We start from the raw sequence: 8,447 nt of genomic DNA, 5'->3' as shown, positions 1-8,447 counted from the left end.
CATAAAAAACTTTCTTACATTTGTGCACTTTATCTTCTTGCCCTTTAGTGACAAAATCGTAAGGCTATGTTACATAAGCTTCTTCAAATATGTCACCATTCAACAAAGCAGTAACAATATCTGATTGATGTACATCCCATCCAAAATGAGTTGCTAATGTACATAAAAAATGCACAGAAGTCATATGATAAGTGGAAGCAAAAGTCTCTTCATAATCTATGCCTTTTTGTTGTGCATAACCCTTTACAACAAGTCAACGAGCCTTATAGCGATCAATTTCACCATATGGCTTACATTTTAACTCGTACACCCACTTTGTACCCATAACCTTTTTCCCGGGAGGAGAATCATGTGTCATTTTCTATAAGTGCATCATATTGGGGATGTGAATGGAGGGAGCTATTTTCAGATTTTTGCTCAACTGTGAAATTTTAAAAAAATAGCTCGCTTCGCTCCAAAATCAACTTTTGGAGCGAGCTTTTTTTTTAAAATCTCTCTCTCTCTCTCTCTCTCTCTCTCTCTCTCTCTATATATATATATATATATATATATATATTCCTCTCTCTCTCTCTCATGTGGTAATTTTGTGCTAAAGACGCTCCATTTTGCATTAATTTTGTGTGGTCTTTGCTTCGTTTTATTGCCTAATTAAAATTACCATTTCTATTTTACAATTTTGTGTTTTGATTGTGCTCTTAAAGTGCTTCCAGCTTCATTTTCAACCTCTAGATTTGGAGGAGATTAGCCCCCCTTCAACATCTTGCAAATTTCAAGGGGTGTGTGTTGGGTGTGTGGGAGCCATCCTGAACAACGACAAACCCCTCTCTGACTATCTAATTGACCACATTTTTCTTTTTTTGATTTTGGAAAAGTCTCCAAAAGAGAGCTCATGGGCGTTAACTAAAAGTTATCAAACTTTATTTCATACGTCCGGCCGGACTGAGCAAAACCCACATGATTTCCACACCAACAGTAGAACTGAAGCACCTTTCTTGTCATCTGCTCAGTACCCCCGAGTAATCTCACCCCCACTTTATGCTACCTTACTTTACCAATAATCTAAAATTTCTAGCACAATTCAAGTCGTGCTCCTTGCCCCGAATCAATAGGTTTATTGAGCTCAAATGCCAAGACAAGCTTGTGAAGCACCCATATAGCCTTGGCAAGTCACACAAACTTGTAGAGAAGCCTTCGATCATTCTTGTTGAGCAGATCCGAGCTAGTGTCCTCATCTTGCATTGATAAGAGCCACAACTTGATTTCTTCAGATACAGCATATGCTTTGCCATGGACAAAATGCTTAAAATCTTTGTCCTCATCCAATAACTATGCAACCTCTCTATCACAACACCTTTTAAAAGAAAAAACAAAAGTAGATGAGATTTTTGCTTTGATGGTAGCTCAAAGGGAGAATTACCAATGTCTATATGAGGTAGAAATATGGATCCCCAAAACCATTAAAAACAATCTTGCAAAGCAAAGCCTGCAGAGCAACTTTCACGTTGGAAGGACTTCTCTACTCAGAGGGAATGTCGAATAGTGCTAAGTTGAAGTTGGTGTTTCTTTTTAATCTTGAGAAGAACTCACTTGCACAGACAACAATGGCATCGATAACTCCATCTACTGCATTTTGCAAAAGAGATGGGGTGGCTGCCGAATCTTGATATGAGCCACTCTCTACCATGGCTTTCTGGGAGTAAAGATTTTGGAGGATAAATCCATGCATTTTTTATGATACTCCATGGCCTGCTGTTTCATGTCTCTTGTCAGTCCATGACACTGCTGATACTTGTGTGCAATGGTTCCCACATCCTTACCTCCGATAGAATGCAAAAGGCTTAAAGTATTTTGCTCATCACTCGACTCCATATGTCTTACAATCTCGGAGCTACTCTGCTTCTCCTAACAAAATTTTTGAATAATAATCTCTTTTCTTGCAAAAGCTCATGGTGTAGGTCTAGTGAGACCCGCTCAGTAGAACATGGATGATGAACATCGTCGCAATATGCTCGCCTCAACTACAAGCTACCATGGCCGTTAATCTACGAAAAAAACCACACAAGCAACTGGTCTCGTAAGAAGAGACAAGTCGAGTATAGAAAAAGTAAACGTGAGGCAACATTACAACGTTGAAAAACTACATACAAGTTGTTGCTGCAACTCACTCGAAAGATAACATTGTCTTGTTGTTAGCAAAAGTGCCTCTTCCCAACCTCTTGTTACTATTGCTTAGTTGTGTACAAGCCCTTGTGTCTCCCGAGTTCCTTCCACACCTCCAACCCTACCATAAGTCAATCTCTCTCTCTCTCTCTCTCTCTCTCTCTCTCTCTCTCTCTCTCTCTCTCTCTCTCTCTCTCTCTCTCTCTCTCTCTCTCTCTCTCTCTCTCTCTCTCTCTCTCTCGTGCAGCAGATTTTTGACCTAGTAGACAACAATTCACTCTTTTGATCATAACTTATTCATCCAAACTCCGATTTGGGTGATCTATAGCCTCAATCAAAGAGCATGACTCCCTCTACGCATTGATGTGAATATTGAAATTTTCAAAGTTACAAAAGGTGTTTCTATAGCAGCATTTTGGAAATGAACAGGTTCAAGAAAATTGATTCTCATCTCTTATTTTACATACAATGTTTTTTGGCACTCACAAGGGTTCTTCTTCTTCAACAAGGTCCACAAACATTGTCAAAAATGATTCAAAATCTCCTAAGTGTGGAGATAGCAGCACAACCACTCAACCAACGACATTGGAAACCATGATCATGGCATACTTGGTAACATTGCAAGAGACCGTAAACAAACAAGGTGAAGACTTACGGGCACTTGCAATGGAGAATGGCACGTTAAGGGTTCTTGTGGTTGAGAATGAGAATCTCAAGAGGACACTTGAGATGAAAAAAACACGTGTTATGCAACTTGAAGAGGAAGTCAAGGAATGTAAACACTCTTTTGTAGACTTGAATGCTTTAAGGAGCGCATGAGCAAAGTAGAGCATTACGATGTATTGAAAGAGGAGAAATTTGAAAACATGAATCAAGATGTATGCGACATGAAAAATGTATGCACAAACAAGTCTTTGGCTTATGTATGTGGTAGCAACATGGTTCCTAATTCCTTCCTCATGCAAGCTAGGGCTAAAACAAAGAATGTTGAGAATGTGGATGTGGAGGAGTTGAGGGAATGGGAGCGACGTTCCAAGACCATTGTTATTCGTGTTGGAATTAGGGTTGCAGAGAAACGCACACAGCTTGGAGAAGCTGAAGGAAGATCAAGGCACACAATACAAAGTGTGTTAGTGTGCAATGGAAAGAAAGATAGCCCTAGAGTGATGGGCGCATATACAATGCACGGGGGAAAAACCTCCTAAAGAGGGAAAAAATACCCCGGCGATCCTAGTGTGTTCACACACATCACTACACATGTATATGGTAACAAATCCCCCCTGGAGTGATGCGGTGAACAAGAGTTGGCACATGAGTAAAGGGAAGTGCCATGCCTTAAGGACATGATCAGTCCACAAAGGGGAGTAAACCCAAAGCTTTGTGGAAATCTTCGAGCTTCTCATGAGACAATGCCTTTGTGAAAATATCTGCAAGGTTGTCTTGTGTTGGCACATAATCCAAGTTGATCTCTCCTGTTGAGAGCCTCTCCTTGACATAGTTGTAATGCACCTCAATGTGCTTTTGCGTGAGCATGAAAATTGGGTTCCTCGAAACTGCCAACGCACTCTGACTGTCACTGTAGATGGTGTTGGCAGTCTCCTGTCCAACACCCAAATAAACCATAAGGAGTTTGAACCATACACACTCAATCGTAGTTGTGAAGACTGCCTTGTACTCAGCTTCATAACTCGAAGTGGCCACAGTAGGTTGCTTCTTGCTCAACCATGATATACATGAACTGCCAAGCATGAATCAAAAACCACTTGTGGACACTTGCGTGTCAAAACAACCAGCCCAATAAGAGTCCAAAAAAGCATGTAAGTCTTGTGGCAATAATCTCTCCTTGGGATAAAACAAGCCAAGATGTAAAGTGCCACTAAGGTAGAAAAAAATCCTCTTGACATTCTGCCAATGCTTAGACCCTGGGCTATTCATAAATCTGTTGACCTGTGAGATTGCAAACTGAATATCCGGCCTCGTGTTGCATACATAAATGAGGCATCCAGCAACATTTTGGTAAAGAGTGACATCAACAGGATCACCAGCGTCATGAAGACTCAATTTCAAACTTGTTTCCATGGGAGTGGCAATAGGTTCGCAATCCTTGAGTCCAAACTTACATAGAAATGTCTCTATGTAACTTTTTTGACAGAAGGCAATACCACCATTACACTGCTTAAACTGTATACCCAAGTAATGATGCAACAACCCCAAATCTTTCATCTTGAAAGTAGCATTCAAATCAGCATTAAATTCAACAATATGTCTCTCATTTGGTCCAGTGATCAGCAAATCATCTACATAAAGAACCACAATGAGAAGTACATCACCCTCATGCTTTACATACAATGTGCTTTCTGTTGGACTATTACGAAAGCCTTGTTTGACCAAATGAGTGACAGATTTCTCATACCAAGCATGAGGAGATTGCTTCAACCCATACAAAGCCTTGTTACATTTGCACACTTTGTCCTCTTGTCCTTTCTTGACAAAACCGCGAGGTTGCGTTACATAACCTTCCTCAAATATGTCACCATTCAAGAAAGCAGAAACAATGTCTGATTGATGTACATCTCAATCAAAATGAGCTGCCAATGCACATAGAAAATGCACAGTAGTCATACCACAAGTGGGAGAAAAAGTCTCTTCATAATCTATGCCTTTTTGTTGTGCACAATCCTTTGCAACAAGTCGAGCCTTATGGCAATCGATCTCACCATCCGGCTTGCGTTTCAACTTGTAAAGCCACTTCATACCAATGGACTTTTTTCCATGAGGCAAATCACATAAAGTCCATGTGTCATTTTCTATAAGTGCATCATATTCTGATTGCATGGCAGCCATCCAATTTTTTGAATTTTGTGCTTCATCAAAAGACAAAGGGTCCTCAACATCATGTAAGCTAGACACAACCAAAGCATAACAATCTGATGCATAAGATGCATGGAAAGAGCCTGAACGAGTACGACTAGATGAAGGTGCATCCAATTTATGGTCACGCAATGTATGCACCAGCCATTTTGCATACCTCTAGCCTACTCATTTTCAGCCCTTTCCTCATCAAGTACATCATGTACATCTGCATCAATAATAGACTAATCTGTAACATTTTTAGAAACCCCCATAGGTTGTACATTTGCCTCATTGGAATTTACATTTGTATTTCCACCACTTAAAAGAGGCAACAAAGTGTCATAAATGTCCTGTGAGCTTACATTACTGTCTCTAGTACATGACAGCAAGGACCGAATAGAATCTTCCACAAACACCACATCTCGTGAAACCAGAATGCGCTTTGTTTGCGGATGATACAGCCTGTAACCTTTTCATTCAGCACTATAACCAACAAAAATACATTTGACAACCTTATCATCCAATTTTTGCACTGTGTTTGTGGCACCAAAGCATATGCCAAACAGCCAAAAACACGCATGTGCTCGATAGAATGTTTTCTATCATGCCATGCTTCATATGGAGTAATAGACTACAAAGCTTTCGTAGGACACCTGTTTAGTACATAAGTGGCACACATGATGGCCTCAAGCCAAAAACAATGCGGCAAAGCTTGACTTTTGACCATACATCATGCCATTTCCGTTAGTGACATGTTTTCCTCTCAACAACACCATTTTGTTGAGGTGTATAACGCACTAGACATTGGTGTTTTATCACACAACTAGCCAGAAATGCATTAAATTCATGAGACATATACTCCCCCCCCTCGATTGGAATGAAGGGTGCCCATAGTACATTTCGATACATTTTCAGCCATAGCCAAAAATTGTTTGAAGCACATAAAAACTTCGGACTTCGCTTAAAGCGGAAATACCCATGCATGCCTGGAGTAATCATCACTAAAAGTCACGAAGTAAAGGTAATTGCCCAAGGACGGAGTTTGCATGGGCCCACAAACATCACTATGCACAAGCTACAACCTACATGTGGCCCAAACTAAACCATCCTTTGGAAACTTAGAACGCTGCATCTTACCCAAAATATAGCCTTCACAAACATGTTTGACAGGTGCTTCAAGAGGCGGCAAAGAAGCAACCAGATTAGATTTTTGCAAACGCAGCAAATTGCCAAAATTCAGATGACCAAAACATGCATGCCAAAGTTTTGCATCTGAAATAGCCCTTGAATCTGCAACTAAATTTGCAAAATTTATTCCACACTTGTCATACAAAGTGAGCTTATACATCCCATGCCACAAAAGCCCAGATGCAACAATTTCATCACCAAAACTGAGATCATGAACTGTACATCTGTCAACCACAAATTTGACTACAAGTCCAAGTCTAGCAAGTGCAGATACAGACAAAAGATTCTTCTTGATCCCAGGTACATAAAGTGCATCAATAAGTGTGAAAGAACTTCCATTTGCAGCAATAAGCAAAATCTTTCCAACTCCCTGAACCGGATAAGAGGGCATTGTTGGCACAAGTGACTGAATTCCCATGAGGGACAGACTCGAGAGAGGTGACAATTCATGATGTGAGGTAATGTGCTTTGTAGCACCACTATCGAAATACCACACATGTGAATCTGCAACAACTGACAATCATGCATCATGGACAGTAGGATTGTAAGTGTACTCTACACTAAAAGCCCATTCTGAATCAACATCAGCATTATAGTCTCCTTTTACAGAAGACTCAACAATGGCTGCATTTGTAGTGGAACCAACATTTGCAGTGGAACCACCCTCTTTCTTCTTAGCCTCTTTGGCCTTCAACTTAGGACACGACTTGATCAAGTGATCATTGGCTTTACAATAATGGCAAGCATCTTCTTTTTGCCCTTATCACCAAAATTGCCAGACAAAGTACTGCCAGCAGAAGCATTAGGAACAGAATTTTTGCCACTTGCAGCAGAACCATAAGAAGTGGCTGCTTTGTTGTTACCACCCTTTCTTTGAGCAATAAGACCTGTTCAACTGCACGCTGTCTAGTCCTTTTTTTTTTGGAAAGTGACTCTTTCAATAGCAATGTGCATAATGCATCAAACTTGACAACTTTTGGATTTCCTTGGGTCATAAGTCTCCAAGTACTAGCAGAAGTCTGGTAAGAATCTGGTAAGGCATCAAGAACAGTCTGCACAAGGGAATTTTCTGAAATGACTTCACTTGCAGAAATAAGTTGCTCATTGATATCCTTGACACCAGCAAGAAAAGTGTCCATATCATCTTCCTCATGCATAATCTTCGACTCTAGCTCTTTATGCAACAAAGCAATTTTAGCCTCATTGCGGCTTGCCTAAAGACCTAAAGACCTGCTAGAATATCCCAAGCCTATTTTGCAGATATTGCTGAACGAATGTGAGGAAAAATGGTGCGCTTCACAGATAATGCAATCAATGCATAAGCATGTGCATCCTTTACATCCCAACCAGCTTTTTCTGTCGTAGGCAAAACAACTCAAATAGCAGCAAGACGTGCAACATCCTCAATATCGCCTACATCCTCAGAACCAGGACGTACATCAATGCCCTACACAATATTATAGACGCCCTTTTACACAAGAACATGTTGCATCATATAAGCCCACATAGGGTAATTGTCCCCATCCAACCTGTCCTCAACAGCAAACATCTTGAACACATCTATGTTGTTGTCAGCCATGGTGAATGCTGTACCTGATGTGAAAACTGCCCAAAAAGAGGAGAAACGGAGTGGAAACAACATGTGCTATATAGCACAAACCGTAGAAGACTGTAAGGCACCTGTTATGTAGAAAACGGCACTGAGAGAAATTCTACACAAAATGAGGAAATTGGCTGTGTAGACCACCTGCCTGTAGTGGAAACGGAGGCCGAAATGAGCCCGAATCAAAAATCTGGGTAGACTAAGCTCTACGAGTTCTCCCAAAATATTTGTCGACCTGTGAACGCTCGCCAAACCTCACTATAATCAGAGAAAGTGAGCAGGCGTGTGCTGGAGCAGTTGGTGACAAAGTCCGAGAGGACACAACCTGCTCTGATACCAATTGTTGGAATTAGGGTTCCAGAGAAATGCACACAGCTTGGAGAAGACAAAGGAAGCTCAAGGCACACAATAGAGAGTGTGTTTATTAGTGTGCAATGGAGAGTTAGATATCCCTAGAGTGATGGGCGTATATACAATGCACGGGGGGAAAAACCTCCTAAATTGGGAAACAATGCCCCGACATTCCTAGTGTGTTCACACACATCACTACCACATGTATATGGTAACAATTCTTGGAATTCTCAAAGACAAGTTAGAGATGCCTCCTTCTCTTGCCATTGTTATCGAGTATTTTTTCAAAACC

At 40.7% G+C, this 8,447-nt stretch overlaps 1 pseudogene; it reads right to left on the bottom strand.

The window, feature by feature from the left end:
- Positions 1 to 1,068: 1,068 nt before the first annotated feature.
- On the bottom strand, positions 1,069 to 2,288 carry LOC147455134 (uncharacterized; annotated as a pseudogene).
- Positions 2,289 to 8,447: the final 6,159 nt, after the last annotated feature.

This window comes from Adiantum capillus-veneris, chromosome 6 (genome assembly GCF_014529385.1).
Source record: "Adiantum capillus-veneris isolate H3 chromosome 6, ASM1452938v2, whole genome shotgun sequence".
Classification (NCBI taxonomy): domain Eukaryota; kingdom Viridiplantae; phylum Streptophyta; class Polypodiopsida; order Polypodiales; family Pteridaceae; genus Adiantum; species Adiantum capillus-veneris.
This window is presented reverse-complemented; position numbering and strand designations above follow the sequence as displayed.